The following is a 19615-nucleotide window of genomic DNA, read 5'->3' as shown; positions in this document are numbered from 1 at the left end:
GATGGGTTTTACGGTTTGAATAAAGACAGGAACCTCCTCCGTCAGAGTGCCAGAGTGTGACTGGCCCCGATCCAAACACGACTTCACAGCCCGATTAGCAGACACCGTCATTCTTCTACTCCGCAACTGGACCGAGGAGGTGCGTACAGTGAACGGCCGAATCATTATGACCTTACAGTGAACGGCCGAATCATTATGACCTCTCGATAACACACACACATTGTTGTAAGTAGCCAGGCAATATTTAGTGCACAAAGGGGAAAAACGGTGTGGATAATTGTGTATGTTGGAGAAACGGCTTCCCAAAATTACAATATTGCCGTGTTTTAAGGACTTTACCTGAGACCGGTTTGCCTTGACTGTGGTACGTACACCAAAAAAGAGAAGCCTTTAACTGCAGCTGTCCATCAAACTGTTCTTTTACCTGTCTGTCCTCCGCACTTCTAGTCCTGAAACATTAAAATGCATAAATGATACACGCATTTTAATGACATACATCTTCCCTCAAGGCTTTACCACAAAACTAATAAGACATGAATGAATCTTTAGGTGGCTTGCGTATCCTGTATACTTGTTTGTATGTTTCTATTTTTACCTCAGAGCCTGAAGGTCACTTTGGTGTCACGGAGCAGACACCTCACCGGGGGCCCGAGCCCCGGAGGAGAGGCAGGTTTGTGGTACAGACAGGACACAGAGGAGTAACAGTGAGGGGAATTTCAATGGAGCCCCAAGATCACACACACTCACATGGAGAAGCACCGTCTGCAGGAGGAACGGCGTGACACGAGGCTGCTGCAAGAACGAGCTGGCAATGCACTGACTATAATGTGCAGACCTACAGACAACTGCATCTGGAGAGTTTTTGATTGATGTTACGATACGGAAGGCGGCAGTAACGTTGCGGTAGCAGCTCATCTACATTGAAATTAATGGTTTGTTTTCCCCCAGAGGTGTGCCGACCTTCCGTTAGAGGGCGTTCCTTCAGATGCCGACTGTATCAATGAAACCAATCTTCAGATGACATGTAATTGCTCTACAACGTGCAAATCTTAGTTATGCTTGAGCTCAGGTCGGTTGAGCTTTGGCCAACTCGTACATACTGTATTTTCTGGATTATAAGTCACACCTTTTTTTTACAGTTTTGTCCGCGGTGCGACTTTTACTTCAGAGTGACTTATATGTGATATTATTTGGTATTTTCACACTGGAAACCGCATTTCACATGTTGATTAATTCAATGGATTTAGTGATTTGGGGTAAAACTGATGCTTTGGTAAACTTGTTAGCATGTTCTTTATGCTATAGTGATCTGAATAACTGTTCATATGTTACGTTAACATACCAGACACTTACCACAGTTCTGTCTGTGCCTCATGTAGCTGAAGGTGTTAGCGTTAGCATACGTCATGTAGCTGAAGGTGTTAGCGTTAGCATACGTCATGTAGCTGAAGGTGTTAGCGTTAGCATACGTACACCTATTCACCATGTTCTCTCATCTGTTATTATTTTAAACTGCATTTCAAGATTAAAAGTCTGTTCTTGGATTTTATCAAATATATTCCCCTAAAACCTTAGCGATTTATACTCCAGTGCGATTTATAATCCAGAAAATACGGTCGTTTTTCATATGAACATATTTGCACCACTGTTTGAATTTAATCAAAGTGTTTATCTCAGTTTCTATTGAAAAAGACAGACGCTGGTTCAAAGTGCTCGCCGCATGATTCCCGTTGAGCAGACTGTCTTCACTACAGCCACGGAGAAGAGCCACGTGGGGTGAAAGCAGTGGTCCAGATCTGACCCATCGACACTTACTTTGACATATTTAGGCTGCTTTTATTCCCAAATTCTTAACAATTAGCCAAATTAAATGAATAAATAAAATGAATTGATTGAACGATAGCGTGACGTAATCAGACAAAGTCAAGTAGAGAAATGTATATTTAAATCTATTTCGTGTTGTGCATTTAAATAATTATGTAATAAAAATAAAACTTACTGTAAACTGTAATAAAATAAATACAAATAATTTATCCTGTGAATTAATTAAAAAGGCAAGTTTATTTCGTACACAAGGCCATTCCAAGTACTTCACAACAGGAAAAGAATGAATTAAAATCACACAAACAGTTTAATACATCAAAGAGAAGAGTGCAGATAATATCCTTTCAGTCTCATGCACAGCTGAACAAAACTGTTTTTATCTTAGATTTGAACATTGTCAGACTAGAACCTGTCTCACATCTCCAGGAAGACTGTTCCAGGTTTTAACCACATAAAACTAAAACACACATTCCCCATGTTTAGTCCTGAATTAAAATAAATAAATAAAATAAAAAGTGTTTGATTAACTTAAATGGGGAAAAAATGCCTTATTAGTCCCCAAAATATGGCGCGAGTTACACAGTATCTGAGGAAAAAGGTTATTACAATTGAAAAAAAAAAGTGTAATGTGTATTCTTTAATGTTTTATCAACTAAACAAGCTAATTAAATAAGCTGAGACATGTTATTTTTAGTTGTCCAACAATAAACACATTTTTACATTGAAAAATCTACAGGCTGTTGATAAAAATGACTCGAACACGTCCAAGAGCGCTTTAATCCTCATGCACTCCATTTCCCAGGGTGCTTTGCGGGAGCTTGGCAAGTCACATGACCAAAAGCTGTAGCAGGTGGTGTGGTCATGTGATGTTGTGAGCGTGAAGAGGAAGAAGCAGCTCCATCCCTGTGAATCTGTGCTGCATCAGTCTCTGCTACGCCAAAGGTAAAACGACTCCGACTCCGAGTGTGCATGTGTGGGACTAGAGCCGGAGAGAGACAGAGAGGATTATGGGAGAACGAAGAGAGAGGAGGAGGATGGGGAGGATGAGGAGGAGGAGGAGGAGGAGCAGGGGGATGGGAGGCCGGCCGGTGAAGCTCTCAGGAAGCACAGATGCTCTGATTTACCATAGCAACGTGTGACAAGGGTGTGCATGGATCTTCTAAAGGGAACGTGACAGATGTGTAATGTGATAGAGGGATGTGAAGACGAGTGGAAATGAGATGAAGATATGAGCAGGGATGATAAAGGGTGGTCCTCTGACGCCATGGGGGCGGCTCCTGCTGATTAGCTTCCTGTGACGGAGAGAGAGAACACAAGGCTAATTGCATCAGTCAGTAATGGAGTTTATATCAGCAAACAGAAGCATCTTAGTAGTAGTAGTAGAAGTAGTAGTAGTATTAGTAGTAGTAGTAGTAGTAGTAGTAGTAGTAGTAGTAGTAGTAGTAGTAGTAGTAGTAGTAGTAGTAGTAGTGGTCTGATTGCAGAGGATACATTGCAAGTTCTGGTACTAGTAGTAGTAGTAGTAGTAGTAGTAGTAGTAGTAGTAGTAGTAGTAGTGGTCTGATTGCAGAGGATACATTGCAAGTTCTGGTACTAGTAGTAGTAGTAGTAGTAGTAGTAGTAGTAGTAGTAGTAGTAGCAGTGGTCTGATTGCAGAGGATACATTGCAAGTTCTGGTACTAGTAGTAGTAGTAGTAGTAGTAGTAGTAGTAGTAGCAGTAGTAGTAGTAGTAGTAGTAGTAGTAGTAGTAGCAGTAGTAGCAGTAGTAGTAGTAGTAGTAGTAGTAGTAGTACTAGTACTGATTGCAGAGGATACATTGTGAGGGCATACATCATTTGCATTGTGATTTATTATGCATGTATTATCATTTTAATCACAATCTTTAGTAGTAGTGGTGAAAATAAATACATACAAATACCTTGGCAGATACAAGACATATTTTTCCATCGACAAACACAACAAGTGCATCCCTCTGTTTTACAAGACAAAACAAAATAGGCTGTACTTCTGTTAAAATCTAGATTCTCGGGGGCGGTGTGACGACTCACCTTCGGACAGGTCCATATTCCATACGCCTGGGGTCTTTTGGTTGGGTCATATGGTCAGATTACTTAATTTTCCTCTCCTGTGTTAAGCAGAGACTTTATATTGAAGCCTAGAACCATCGTGATGATTCAAGTTGTCGACTTAAGCGCCTGTAGCTGATTTAATTTTGTTTGTGTACAAATATGCATAATGGAGACAGTGTTTAAAACCTACCGCTGTGATACATAAGAATTAACTGCACTATTTTAAGTTGCTTATGACTTGCTGTGGGAAAATACAGTTATATAGTTATTCCTACTTTGCTGGCTCAAGGGCCTTTTTATCACTTTTGTGGTTCTTTTGTCAAGCATTGGCAAATAATATACCTTCAGATGGGGTCGTATTGCCTTCATATTTACTCTCCACCACTGTGTTTGTTTTACCATCTCAGCTCAGTTATCATTCTCAAGTTCAGTATTTAAGGCCTCTCTTCCAGTCATGCCAAGCGGAGCAAAAGGGTCAAGCAAGTTCTGGTACCTGTGCAAGTTCTGGTACCACCCGTGCGAGTTCTGGTACCCGTGCGAGTTCTGGTACCCGTGCGAGTTCTGGTACCCGTGTGAGTTCTGGTACCCGTGCGAGTTCTGGTACCCGTGTGAGTTCTGGTACCCGTGCGAGTTATGGTACCCGTGCGAGTTCTGGTGCCCGTGCGAGTTCGGGTACCCGTGCGAGTTCTGGTACCTGTGCGAGTTCTGGTACCCATGCGAGTTCTGGTACACGCGTGCGAGTTCTGGTACCCATGCGAGTTCTGGTACACGCGTGCGAGTTCTGGTACATGCGTGCGAGTTCTGGTACCTGTGCGCGAGTTCTGGTACCCATGCAAGTTCTGGTACACGCGTGCGAGTTCTGATACCCGTGCGAGTTCTGGTACCCGTGCGAGTTCGGGTACCCGTGCGAGTTCTGGTACCTGTGCGCGAGTTCTGGTACCCATGCGAGTTCTGTTACACGCGTGCGAGTTCTGATACCCGTGCAAGTTCTGGTACCCGTGCGAGTTCGGGTGCCCGTGCGAGTTCGGGTACCCGTGCGAGTTCTGGTACCCGTGCGAGTTCTGGTACCCGTGCGAGTTCTGGTACACGCGTACGAGTTCTGGTACCCTTGCGAGTTCTGGTACCCATGCGAGTTCTGGTACCCATGCGAGTTCTGGTACCCGTGCGAGTTCTGGTACCCGCGCGACCCAGAGACCAGCAGCCCCTCTGTGCCTCTGGATTAGCTTTAGTTCCGGTTGTACATTTTTTACAAAATGACACTGAGATTCAGGCCCAGGTCGCACGCACCAGCTATTTTTGCAAACAGATATTCTCTTCCCCCAGTTTATACTCGTCCACATGCAGAATCTTGCTGTTTGGCCCTTTTTCCCGACGTATGCAGAGTGGACGCTATTATTTTTAGTGGTGGGTGGAACCAGCTCACTTGAAGAAAAACTACAGCAGACGCAAGAAGAAGATACAAACTTCACACAAAAACTAGCACTATACCACTGCGCCGTGGAGCTTCATTTTACAAGTGGGGAAAGTAATGTCTCATGTTACAATAATTTGCAACCAGAAGCGTCTCCTTTTTCACTTGTAGGGTTTTTTTATGAGCCGAGCCTTTGCCATTATCTCCGGGCTCCCATTTTGGTGTAAAACGGCTCATATCTCCGCGGCGACACGGTGCAGAGTCAGCACAAGTCTATCTCCTCCGCATTAAAACGAGCTTGGTCCTGGCTCCCGTTCAGAAGCACCATATGCTCCGATATTTGCTCTGATAAACGAGCGCACGAGGGATGACCGGGTTCTTCGCCGCTTCACCCGGGGTCCTGAGCGGGGCCGTGGCGTTTCGGAGGTGAAGTGGGCCCACCTGCTACAGTTCTGTACGATTAAGAGGCTTATGATGGTTTTTGCCGTGTACGATTGTGCTTGGAGAATAGCTTGTGTGGAAAGGTCGGTCAAATACGCATTGTCAGTCCTGGATTCAGCTATGCAAATGGTTCCGAGGAGCCTCCTGTTGGATAATTGCTGCAGGGGTGATTGTTTTTCAGCTGCAACACGGTATTTAAACCCGACTGGTGCAGTGAGAGGCTTCTCCTTTCCGAAACTACCATGCGGAAAGACGAATCCCGTGGTCATGGAGGTTGGAAAAGGGTATAATCATTGGAATCGAGCAGTGAAAGCGTGTAAAGAGGAGCAGAAAGTGATGTACTATAGATCTAAACCCGTGAGAGTGTGTGGAGCAGGAGAAAGATTTGTGCAGTGGTCACTCGCTCACATAATTGATTCATCTTTTGACATTGCAGAAACGTATTAAAACGGTCCAAATGTTAGAGCGTGTGACTTTTTTTTTTTTTGGACAAGCAGTGTATTTGACCATTTATTTCACAACTATTTAAACTGATATAATTTGTGAAATATGGCAACTTTATTCAAGTTTTTCACCTTTTTGAGTTGATTTTTTTCTTTTTGAATGGGCTAAAATGTGTTTTGTTTAGTTTATTGTTACTGACTATTGTTGGTTGTATTGTTAAATTCCATATTTATGTCTAGGAAATTGATGATCAACAACACTAAAAACATTTTCTCTTCAGAATCTTATTCAAAAACATACATATTATATTTATTCACAGGACACAAAACAATGTATTTTATATTTTTTTAATGTTTATTTTCTTTCTTTATTTTTTTATTTTTTTACATTCTCTTGAAATTGAAACCAATTTTTTAAACTTCATTTATTTCTGTAGTGAGTGGAATATTATTTCAAAACATACTGAGAATACGTTCAAAAGCATAAACGTATAATTCACCACATATTTTCTTAAATCTCTTGCTATGGCTGCCAGCATTCATTGAGGGCACAAGATCACACATTTATTTCCATATCTTCTGATTTCTTTCATTAGATCCTTTATGTAACAATTCTCGATTTCTTTTAGACTTTATTGTCCACACAATGAGAATTTCCTGAGGGCGGAATGAGGTGTTCAAGAGGCGAGAACTGCAGTGTGATCAGAATATTTGAGGTATTTGACGTGCGTAGCGGGACTGATATCGCCATTAATAGAAAATTGAACGCGAGGCCAAATTCTGCAGGTTCTAAACTCTACAAAGAACCACAACTACAGCACGCTTGAAGATAAATCGGTTTGACCTCTCCGCCCGTCCCACGGCTGCTCTCCGCCCGTGCACTCCGCGATATCGATGTCGCCGGTCCTGTCGTAGGCTCCGGTTCCGCGCTCAATGAGGCATGGAGAGACTCGGTCAGAAAACGTGCGGACTACTTTTTGGATCCGGCTCGGCGATCGATCACGGAAATGTCAGCGCTCGCCCGCGTGCCGATGGCGAGCGCACCGTTGATATTTTGAAGACGCTCGTGTTATATTTTGCAAGGCAGCAGACTGGAAACGCTGTGAAATGTGCTGAACCAGGCGCGCTGTGAGGGGGGGGGGGACGTTTTATTGCGTACTATAAGAGAAGGGTGTCGAAAATATCCCCACTGGTCAACATCGATGTCAAACTGCTTTGGTGACGGCAGGGATTTCGCGCCTTCTATGTTCAAGATCAATATTTCATTGTTTGATGAAATATCACAGTCTGCCAGTGTGGACTTAAGTTGAGTTGTTACTGCTATTTCTACTACTACTTCTACTGTCTAGTAAAGGTCTTTAAAGGGCGTATGACAGGTTTTTACGATGTTCTAATTTTGACTTTATTAGGTGTGTTTATACCTGTTGTGGTATATGTAAATTATAGTTTTAATCCAGTTGTGCAGGTATTTGTGGAGAAAATGTTGAAAAATCTGTAAAAAAAAAATGACATCACAACAGGGACATTCATTCCAGTCAAAGTTTATGCAGAATTTACACAAAATAAACTATTTTGACTCTCTAAACATGAATTAAACAAAATAAAGTTGCTCTCATATATTTCTATTTGTCAAATAAATAAAAATGGTGACATTAGATGAGTTTTGGCCCAGTGTTTGCAGGCAGAAGAAGATTCTGCACTTCCTCTTCCTCTGGAGTTTGTGGAGTTGTTTAGAAGTGACACAGAGGAGGAAGAATTCAATGGATTTAGTGATTTAGGGTAAAACTGATGCTTTGGTAAACTTGTTAGCATGTTCTTTATGCTTTAGTTATATAAATTTATACACCAGCGCGACTTATATATATATTTTTTTTCTCTATTGCCTTTTTTTTTAGTACATACATTTATGGCGCTTTCTCAATATAGAAGCCAATATAATGATGAAAAAGGTGAAGTGTTTCTTGTTTTCTTATCTTTTTGCAGCCAATGGAATGCCTGTAATGACCAAACCCTTCTGATTTGTTCAGATTGTGTGCCCTTCACCGATTTCACCTCACTATGTTAAGAATACCTTTTTACGATCCACTTTTGAATACGTGTGTGCATGCTGATTTCGACTTTTACGAGAGCTCAAACCTATCTTTACGGCACTGTCAAGGAGAAGCAAGAGACAGATGACAAAAGGACACATCTTCTGCGCTCGGACCACAACTCAAGCTGAGATAAGCGGCACCGAATAAAGGGACGGAAAAGCTGTTAAAACGCACACTCCACAGCTACGTTTGCGTTTTAGCGCCTTGACCTTCTGCGGGGGAAGTAATTTAGACAATAAGCACATGTAAACAGTGTCACGAGCTCCGAGATGGGCCGATAAAAGAGGCATAAAACATGGAGGAGAAGGCGACTGCTACAAGGACAAAAAGGAGGAAAATGTTCCACCTGTGCGTTCACTTTTTTCTTCACGTTTGCTTGATTCTACTGCAGTTTTCATGATATTACTATTTCTATAAATAAGCAGTTTTGTTTTAAATGTTTTGTCTCTATTTTTTGGGGGGAAGAACAGAAAACACAATAATGACCTGTAAAAGCACGACATATCATCCCGCCGTTTTTGTGGGTTGGACCATGGTGCCGGCCCCGCCCAGGGGTGGAGACCTTTACGACCTAATGATTGGCTAATATCGAATGGAGCAGTACCAGAGGTTATATACGAGAGGCAAAAAGGGGCTGTTCTCTTTATAGCGGTTACCATATTTTTTCATAGTTTTGGTCGGGGTGCGACTTACACTTATATTTATACTTATATACTTATACTCCAGAGCAACAATGTGATTTTGTTATTTTCACACTTGCAACCGCATTTCATACTCCAGTGCAACTTATATATGTTTTTTTCTTCTCTATTATGCATTTTTTGGCTGGTGTGATTTATACTCCAGTGCGACTTATAGTCCGGAAAATACGGTAGTTGACTGGGACTTTTAAATAAAGGTCAATAAATACAAATTGACCTCTGTCATGATAAAATAAAACAACAATAATGACAACAATAGTACTAATATTCAAATCAAATCAAATTTATTTATAAAGCACAATTCATACAAACTGCAATTCAAAGTGCTTTACAGTGTTTAAAACTAAATTTTAAAAAAGTGATAAAGGAAAAACACAATGCAGTTTATAAAAATGTAAAACAATGTACATCAGAGTAATGTAAAGAATAAAAATAATGTAGTATTTTAAAATATTAAAAACCAGGTAAAATTATGTCAGTCATAGTCATAGCTAAACAAAACAGTTTTTAGCTTGGATTACATGGTTATGATCGGTACGTAGCATTAGCAGTAATAATACCTGAGAACTCTTTTGAACCTCTCGCTCTGGACAAAGGCAGAACACAGACACAACTCGCTCAGAGTGAAATGAGACAGCGTTTCAAATGTGTTTTTCTTACTCAGTGAACCCCCAGATCTAATGAAATGCTACAAAACTTACTGTGCACTTTTTATGCTTACTAGAGCATGAAACTATTTTGGACAAGTTGGGCTTTTATCCAGGTCCGTGGGCCAAAATAACTACGAGGCGTTGGAGTTATCTTAAGGGCACGTAGCCAAAGACGTGGCGCTCCCAGAGAGATGGACCGTGTGTGGTCCAGTTTGGGGAGAAATAGATTTGGTCCAGAAGAAGCTTGTTTGATCGTCTTGTTATGACATCAAACAGCCTCGTGGGATTATGCGTTCAAGTTTCACATTTGACCATGTTTTAATCTGACCACTGAACACGTTAATGTGTCGAAGTCAAGGTCTAGTCCAGGGGAAGTCACAGATTAAGATAAGATGAGAGAACCTTTATTCGTCCCACATTGGGGAAATTCCAGTGTTGTAGCACAGATTAGGCACAGAAACAAATTAGGCCCAAAAGTATAATCATAAAAGCGGATAACTTTGAAATAACTCTGATAATCTTAATAATAACAACACTCTTATAGTTTCTTAGCTTTTATATGGACGGAAAATATGTTCTGTCACCATAATATTAGTCTGTCACCATAAATACTACTACTGCTACTGCTACTACTACTACTACTACTACTACTACTACTACTACTACTACTACTACTACTACTACTACTACTACTACTACTACTACTACCCCTACTACTACTACTACAATACATTAAAGATATTTAATCTTCAATATTTATCGTGGGTACTTTTTCCTTGCACTAGTGGGAATTTTTCTTTCTTTTTATGCTCATAAGTCTGATATTTTTTTGCTTTAATTGATACATTGTATTACTTGGATTTGCATTTTTTAATTTACTTTTTTCCTCTGGTCAAGATCTGTTGGGTTTATTCTTAAAAAAAAAAAAAAACTTAGCTTTTTATTTGTTGCAGCTCATGTTTTATTGAATAACTTTGTTCGATATATAGATGTTATGCAGTATTTTCCTTTGAGAAATGCTTTATTTTGCCTCACTTTTGTCCATGGAGCTTTTGCACACATTAACATGAAGGTGAAGTGTAAACTGAAAATAGATTCTCTGTTGTTTCCCCACCAGCTTCGCTCGCTTGTTTGCCAACGGCAGGGGGAGATAAAGGACACTTCAACTCGCCAACAAACAAACAAACTCACTAAGATAAGAGTGATCGGTTCAACTGTGTGCGATCCCAAAGTAGCTGCAGTGTTCATGTTGTTTATCAGGTTTTGTGCAAATGTTTTCTATCTGATTTTCTTTGAGATGTTGTTGGACTCTTTGTTTTGAGCACCTACATGAGGAACTTGTATTCCACACCATTGACTGTTGTGGGATCATCTGCATAACCTCAATTGTACATTTAGAATATTACTTTTTAACGTATACTAATAGAGTATTAGTCCGTGGAATAAATGAGTTTCTGTACTATTCAATGTTTATTGACTAGATTTTCTTCATTATATCGCATGACCCCAATATGAACGATTATTTTGCTTCAGTTTACATTACAGGGTGAACAAATGTGAATAAATCAGCACTAATAATACTACTAATACCACTACATACACATTTTCGGAATACTCTTGATTGAACGACGACTTGAGTAGTTAGCGTTTGAAATACATATGTTTACTATTGCCCCCAGTCTTCGTCGGTATTCTAGTTTGACGTCTACTTGAGCGTTACTCGCAGCATTAGTTTGAAGTCCCTGCTCCTGAACATTATTAGAGTGCATTTGTGGGTTTGTTCTGCAGATGTGGAGCGACAGGAGCAGGAGATGTGGCAGAAAACAAAGGCATCGTCGGTGAAGTGTATGATGTGCAGTGGGACAAAGGGCCGGACATCATTAGAATAATCAGAGAGAAGAGGCCAGAGCAGAGGAGGCCACTCTAGTGTCGTGTATTCTAGTGTCGTGTACTCCAGTGTCGTGTACTCCAGTGTCGTGTACTCTAGTGTCGTGTATTCTAGTGTCGTGTACTCCAGTGTCGTGTACTCTAGTGTCGTGTACTCTAGTGTCGTGTATTCTAGTGTCGTGTACTCCAGTGTCGTGTACTCTAGTGTCGTGTACTCTAGTGCCGTGTACTCTAGTGTCGTGTACTCCAGTGTCGTGTACTCTAGTGCCGTGTACTCCAATGTCATGTATTCTAGTGTTGTGTACTCTAGTGTTGTGTACTCCAGTGTCGTGTACTCCAGTGTCGTGTACTCCAGTGTCGTGTACTCCAGTGTCGTGTATTCTAGTGTCGTGTACTCTAGTGTCGTGTATTCTAGTGTCGTGTACTCTAGTGCCGTGTACTCCAGTGTCGTGTATTCTAGTGTCGTGTACTCTAGTGCCGTGTACTCCAGTGTCGTGTATTCTAGTGTCGTGTACTCTAGTGCCGTGTACTCCAGTGTTGTGTATTCTAGTGTTGTGTACTCCAGTGTCGTGTACTCCAGTGTCGTGTACTCCAGTGTCGTGTACTCTAGTGCCGTGTACTCCAATGTCATGTATTCTAGTGTTGTGTACTCTAGTGTTGTGTACTCCAGTGTCGTGTACTCCAGTGCCGTGTACTCCAGTGTCGTGTACTCTAGTGTCGTGTATTCTAGTGTCGTGTACTCCAGTGTCGTGTACTCTAGTGCCGTGTACTCCAGTGTTGTGTATTCTAGTGTCGTGTACTCCAGTGTCGTGTACTCCAGTGTCGTGTACTCTAGTGTCGTGTATTCTAGTGTCGTGTACTCCAGTGTCGTGTACTCTAGTGTCGTGTACTCTAGTGTCGTGTACTCTAGTGTCGTGTATTCTAGTGTCGTGTACTCCAGTGTCGTGTACTCTAGTGTCGTGTACTCTAGTGCCGTGTACTCTAGTGTCGTGTACTCCAGTGTCGTGTACTCTAGTGCCGTGTACTCCAATGTCATGTATTCTAGTGTTGTGTACTCTAGTGTTGTGTACTCTAGTGTTGTGTACTCCAGTGTCGTGTACTCCAGTGTCGTGTACTCCAGTGTCGTGTACTCCAGTGTCGTGTACTCTAGTGTCGTGTACTCTAGTGTCGTGTATTCTAGTGTTGTGTACTCTAGTGCCGTGTACTCCAGTGTCGTGTATTCTAGTGTTGTGTACTCTAGTGTTGTGTACTCCAGTGTCGTGTACTCCAGTGTCGTGTACTCCAGTGTCGTGTACTCTAGTGCCGTGTACTCCAATGTCATGTATTCTAGTGTTGTGTACTCTAGTGTTGTGTACTCCAGTGTCGTGTACTCCAGTGCCGTGTACTCCAGTGTCGTGTACTCTAGTGTCGTGTATTCTAGTGTCGTGTACTCCAGTGTCGTGTACTCTAGTGCCGTGTACTCCAGTGTTGTGTACTCTAGTGTCGTGTACTCTAGTGTCGTGTACTCTAGTGTCGTGTACTCTAGTGTCGTGTACTCTAGTGTCATGTACTCTAGTGTCGTGTATTCTAGTGTCGTGTACTCTAGTGTCATGTACTCTAGTGTCATGTACTCTAGTGTCGTGTACTCTAGTGTCATGTACTCTAGTGTCGTGTACTCTAGTGTCATGTACTCTAGTGTCATGTACTCTAGTGTCGTGTACTCTAGTGTCGTGTACTCCAGTGTCGAGTACTCTAGTGTCGTGTACTCTAGTGTCGTGTACTCTAGTGTCATGTACTCTAGTGTCGTGTACTCTAGTTAGTGTCGTGTACTCCAGTGTCGTGTACTCTAGTGTCGTGTACTCCAGTGTCATGTACTCTAGTGTCGTGTACTCTAGTGTCGTGTACTCTAGTGTCGTGTACTCCAGTGTCGTGTATTCTAGTGTTGTGTACTCCAGCGTTGTGTACTCTAGTGTCATGTACTCTAGTGTCGTGTACTCTAGTGTCGTGTACTCTAGTGTCGTGTACTCTAGTGTCGTGTACTCTAGTGTCGTGTACTCTAGTGTCATGTACTCTAGTGTCGTGTACTCTAGTGTCGTGTACTCTAGTGTCGTTTACTCCAGTGTCGTGTACTCCAGTGTCGTGTACTCTAGTGTCGTGTACTCCAGTGTCATGTATTCTAGTGTTGTGTACTCTAGTGTTGTGTACTCCAGTGTCGTGTACTCTAGTGTCGTGTATTCTAGTGTCATGTACTCTAGTGTCGTGTACTCTAGTGCCGTGTACTCCAGTGTTGTGTATTCTAGTGTCGTGTACTCCAGTGTCGTGTACTCCAGTGTCGTGTACTCTAGTGTCGTGTATTCTAGTGTCGTGTACTCCAGTGTCGTGTACTCTAGTGTCGTGTACTCTAGTGTCGTGTACTCTAGTGTCGTGTATTCTAGTGTCGTGTACTCCAGTGTCGTGTACTCTAGTGTCGTGTACTCTAGTGCCGTGTACTCTAGTGTCGTGTACTCCAGTGTCGTGTACTCTAGTGCCGTGTACTCCAATGTCATGTATTCTAGTGTTGTGTACTCTAGTGTTGTGTACTCTAGTGTTGTGTACTCCAGTGTCGTGTACTCCAGTGTCGTGTACTCCAGTGTCGTGTACTCCAGTGTCGTGTACTCTAGTGTCGTGTACTCTAGTGTCGTGTATTCTAGTGTCGTGTACTCTAGTGCCGTGTACTCCAGTGTCGTGTATTCTAGTGTTGTGTACTCTAGTGTTGTGTACTCCAGTGTCGTGTACTCCAGTGTCGTGTACTCCAGTGTCGTGTACTCTAGTGCCGTGTACTCCAATGTCATGTATTCTAGTGTTGTGTACTCTAGTGTTGTGTACTCCAGTGTCGTGTACTCCAGTGCCGTGTACTCCAGTGTCGTGTACTCTAGTGTCGTGTATTCTAGTGTCGTGTACTCCAGTGTCGTGTACTCTAGTGCCGTGTACTCCAGTGTTGTGTACTCTAGTGTCGTGTACTCTAGTGTCGTGTACTCTAGTGTCGTGTACTCTAGTGTCGTGTACTCTAGTGTCATGTACTCTAGTGTCGTGTATTCTAGTGTCGTGTACTCTAGTGTCATGTACTCTAGTGTCATGTACTCTAGTGTCGTGTACTCTAGTGTCATGTACTCTAGTGTCGTGTACTCTAGTGTCATGTACTCTAGTGTCATGTACTCTAGTGTCGTGTACTCTAGTGTCGTGTACTCCAGTGTCGTGTACTCTAGTGTCGTGTACTCTAGTGTCATGTACTCTAGTGTCGTGTACTCTAGTTAGTGTCGTGTACTCCAGTGTCGTGTACTCTAGTGTCGTGTACTCCAGTGTCATGTACTCTAGTGTCGTGTACTCTAGTGTCGTGTACTCTAGTGTCGTGTACTCCAGTGTCGTGTATTCTAGTGTTGTGTACTCCAGCGTTGTGTACTCTAGTGTTGTGTACTCCAGTGTCGTGTACTCTAGTGTTGTGTATTCTAGTGTCGTGTACTCTAGTGTCGTGTACTCTAGTGTCGTGTACTCTAGTGTCGTGTACTCTAGTGTCATGTACTCTAGTGTCATGTACTCTAGTGTCGTGTACTCTAGTGTCATGTACTCTAGTGTCATGTACTCTAGTGTCGTGTAATCTAGTGTCATGTACTCTAGTGTCGTGTACTCTAGTGTCGTGTACTCCAGTGTCGTGTACTCTAGTGTCGTGTACTCTAGTGTCGTACTCTAGTGTCGTTGTACTCTAGTGTCGTGTTACTCTAGTGTCGTGTACTCTAGTGTCGTGTACTCAGTGTCGTGTACTCTAGTGTCGTGTACTCTAGTGTCGTGTACTCTAGTGTCGTTGTACTCTAGTGTCGTGTACTCTAGTGTCGTGTACTCCAGTGTCGTGTACTCTAGTGTCGTGTACTCCAGTGTCGTGTACTCTAGTGTCGTGTACTCTAGTGTCATGTACTCTAGTGTCGTGTACTCTAGTGTCGTGTACTCTAGTGTCGTGTACTGTGATTCAGCCACTAAAGGAGACGTACTATGCAGAATGTTCTTTTTCTGTTTGAAAAGAGCAAGTGATTTGTATAATCTTTATTATCCTGTTCTTTATGGCCCTTCATTCATTGCCAGTGTTTACCTTTCTTCGCCATTGCTCTGTACTTTGAAGAGGGTGAAGCAGTTGTTTGTTACTGTGAACATCCATCCTGGGCCAGAGTCCAGCAGTACGCAGACGTTTTTGTAGAACTACATATTGTATTGTTTTTGTCCTTGTGTTGTGTGCAATACATTGAATGTATAATGTGAGGTTGTCAGAGAGGCTGAGAGCAAATGGAGTGACCATGTCAAACATTGGCCTGAAGACTAAAGTTCTTGAGGAGGTTCTTGAGGTTGTTTGGTGTCAGTTCTAAGATACTTCAGTGAGGTGTGACATGGTCGGGTGTGTTCACTGTGAAGGACAAACAGAACTTCATAAGCTCCTCGTTGTAGCAATGAGAATTATTGGAAGCAATGGCCACACATCTTTGCACAACATTTTGGAGCAAACGACACTCTAAATATGGAACGCTCAGCTTTTATTGCTGTTGCACAATGAACTTAAGCTTCGTTGGTGTCCTTGTGACCTTTATGCTTGTAATGTAATCTCAACTATGAGATAGTGATGGCAGAAAATAAGTCAATGGATTTGAGAAAATCACAGGAAGAATCGTGTCTGGCTGAGGTACAAGCACGATTGTCATTATATTGTTCTAAATCGAGCCCATTTTAGTCCTGATCTGGACTTGGTTTAGTCCAAGAGTCAAGTTTGATGTGGTGAATGAACCCTAAATAAAGTAGAAATGTGCTGGTAATTCTGCATCATTATTCAAAATATGATGCATAAAATATACGTTATGTGTCTTCTTTCACATTTACTGAGTATTGGACAATTTCACAACAAAATACTTTGAACACGCCTTCGCTAAACATATCTAAATTTGAATGTAGCAGCCTAATATATCATTGAAAAGTCCTCGACTCCTTAAACCTTTAGACAAGTGTGCACCTGTGCATCTTCTGCCCTAAACTCATCCGCCTCACAGTCAAGCGTTGGGGATTTGGCCCGTCTTTTATCATATCACATACTGCTGCCTGCCACATTCCAGAGCCCATTGATCATATCAGATTGCTTAAGTAATTGATTGTTACTGGTTATTAACCTCCCAGAACTTTGGGCCCTCTGACGCCGCACAGAACAGGCTGTAATCAGTCACAAAAGGCAGCCGCTAATGAAATTAGTTCCTGGTTCTGCCTCACAACTTTGTTTGTTCCACGTATTGGCAAGGGCAGCGAGACGCCATGGTTCCCCTCCCCGGAGAGCCGCGCGGCAGAGGAGCAGAATACAGATAATGAGCCGCTCACACTGCTGTGGCTTTGTAATTACTCACCACCTAAATATTAAGACGTTTAAATACCAACCCGTTTTTTGATGCAGTTTGCAGGTATTTGGAGCCGAGACAGAGAGAGCATCAATTAAAATGTAATTAAGGGGAAAAGGCATTCAGCTCTGACACATTAACTATTATCATAAGTAAACTATTTGTGTTTATTATAAGATATTGAACATAACCGTTAAGCACAAAGTAATGTCCCTGTCAAGCAGCTCCTCCTCACGTTTTAAGGGACGTACAGTTTGCATTGTAGCTACAGAACAATGGTGATGAAACATTGAAAACTTAGCAGAAAAATTGTTCGGATTATAAAAAAAATATATACAAATAGTTAACCTGTTTTTGTGAATTCGGGGATATGACAACAATACTGCTGTTCCTCCAAAAGCACCAGCTCAGCTCAGCCTGCTGCTTCAGAACTTATTTTTTCAGTTTACAATGGTCTTATTTTCTCTAAAGGTTTTGAGCCTTTCTACCCTCATCACGACATTTATGGAACCCAGTGTTCAGTGTTTTTTGTAAAATTGTAAGACGTCCTTGTGACATAGTTTTATTCATTATTATTATTTTTTTTTTTTTTCAATGTTTATAATGGAATTATTAATAATGGAATTATTTTATTTATTTATTTAAGGACATAGCATTTGACAAACCAGATGCAATGTTTTAAGTATATATAGCAGAATATGCTAATTTTCAACACCTGTCCATAGGGCCAATTTAGAGTTGGCAATTCTACCTAGCACATGCATGTCTTTGGACGGTGGGAGGAGCCAGAGAACCCGGAGAGAACCCACGGTAACACGGGGAGAACATGCAGACTCCACCCAGAGAGCTCATGTGATGTTGGTCTGGGAATGGAACCCATGATCTCCTTCTTGGGAGGCAAGAGCGCTAACCGCCTTTGCCACCGTGCACCCCCAATTAGACTCATAAGTTTAGACATGAACAAGAAACACAAAGGTAAAATAAGATAAAATAAGATAACTGTTGCATTGTTGTTGCTCCAAATAAACTGGAACAGTCTTTCCCCACTGTGGCCCGCTCCCCGCATGTTGGAACGCCGTTTCCATGGAGTTGGCTGTGAGCGGAGCCATCTCCAGGAAGTGTTAGCCGCGGGGTTGAAGCATATGTGGCACGAGCACGGCAGCAGAAGGCCTCGTTGTGAATGTCCAGTTGGCCCATCTGTCCGACTGCTGTCCCCAGTACCAGGACCCCCCCTGAACCTCCACCCTACAAAGAAACATTTCAAAATGTCAAGTCCCAAGACTCTCAATGGGCACTTCCAGGCCCCGACAGAGGGGGGGGGATCGGCTGAATGAGTGGAAGTAAACCCGCCGTGACCACGTCCCCGGCCAACGATTATTACAGATTCTTTAGCCGGGGCCAAGTCCTGAGGCAGCGCCACTGCAGTCCAGGAACCAGAGCACAGAGCACAGGTGGAGGAGAGTCCAGAGCACGGGTGGAGGAGAGTCCAGAGCACAGGTGGAGGAAAGTCCAGAGCACGGGTGGAGGAGAGTCCAGAGCACGGGTGGAGGAGAGTCCAGAGCACGGGTGAAGGAGAGTCCAGAGCACGGGTGGAGGAGAGTCCAGAGCACGGGTGGAGGAGAGTCCAGAGCACGGGTGGAGGTGAGTCCAGAGCACGGGTGGAGGCGAGTTCAGAGCACGGGTGGAGGAGAATCCAGAGCACGGATGGAGGCGAGTCCAGAGCACGGGTGGAGGTGAGTCCAGAGCACGGGTGGAGGCGAGTTCGGAGCACGGATGGAGGAGAGTCCAGAGCACGGGTGGAGGCCAGTCCAGAGCACTGATGGAGGAGAGTCCAGAGCACTGATGAAGGAGAGTCCAGAGCACTGATGAAGGAGAGTCCAGAGCACGGGTGGAGGAGAGTCCAGAGCACGTGTGGAGGAGAGTCCAGAGCACGGATGGAGGAGAGTCCAGAGCACGGATGGAGGAGAGTCCAGAGCACGGGTGGAGGAGAGTCCGGAGCACGGGTGGAGGAGAGTCCAGAGCACAAATGAAGGAGAGTCCAGAGCACGGGTGGAGGAGAGTCCAGAGCACAAATGAAGGAGAGTCCAGAGCACGGGTGGAGGAGAGTCCGGAGCACGGGTGGAGGAGAGTCCAGAGCACAGGTGAAGGCGAGTCCAGAGCACGGGTGGAGGAGAGTCCAGAGCACGGGTGGAGGTGAGTCCAGAGCACGGGTGGAGGCGAGTTCAGAGCACGGGTGGAGGAGAATCCAGAGCACGGATGGAGGCGAGTCCAGAGCACGGGTGGAGGTGAGTCCAGAGCACGGGTGGAGGCGAGTTCGGAGCACGGATGGAGGAGAGTCCAGAGCACGGGTGGAGGCCAGTCCAGAGCACTGATGGAGGAGAGTCCAGAGCACTGATGAAGGAGAGTCCAGAGCACTGATGAAGGAGAGTCCAGAGCACGGGTGGAGGAGAGTCCAGAGCACGTGTGGAGGAGAGTCCAGAGCACGGATGGAGGAGAGTCCAGAGCACGGATGGAGGAGAGTCCAGAGCACGGGTGGAGGAGAGTCCGGAGCACGGGTGGAGGAGAGTCCAGAGCACAAATGAAGGAGAGTCCAGAGCACGGGTGGAGGAGAGTCCAGAGCACAAATGAAGGAGAGTCCAGAGCACGGGTGGAGGAGAGTCCGGAGCACGGGTGGAGGAGAGTCCAGAGCACAGGTGAAGGCGAGTCCAGAGCACGGG

General features: G+C 43.6%; 1 protein-coding gene across 1 annotated transcript in view; it reads left to right on the top strand.

The window, feature by feature from the left end:
• Positions 1-2695: 2695 nt before the first annotated feature.
• The window catches only part of tsnare1 (T-SNARE Domain Containing 1), a 198100-nt gene continuing 181180 nt past the window's right edge, over positions 2696-19615 (top strand). Inside the window, exon 1 of the mRNA XM_072461107.1 lies at positions 2696-2766. The gene's annotated coding sequence lies outside the window, so the exon portion shown is untranslated. The remainder of the gene's footprint in view (positions 2767-19615) is intronic.

Source organism: Eucyclogobius newberryi, unplaced genomic scaffold (genome assembly GCF_026437365.1).
Source record: "Eucyclogobius newberryi isolate DKJ021-1_F unplaced genomic scaffold, fEucNew1.0.hap1 SCAF_3, whole genome shotgun sequence".
Classification (NCBI taxonomy): domain Eukaryota; kingdom Metazoa; phylum Chordata; class Actinopteri; order Gobiiformes; family Gobiidae; genus Eucyclogobius; species Eucyclogobius newberryi.
Note: the sequence above shows the minus strand (reverse complement) of the source record. Positions and strands in the feature narration are given on the sequence as shown.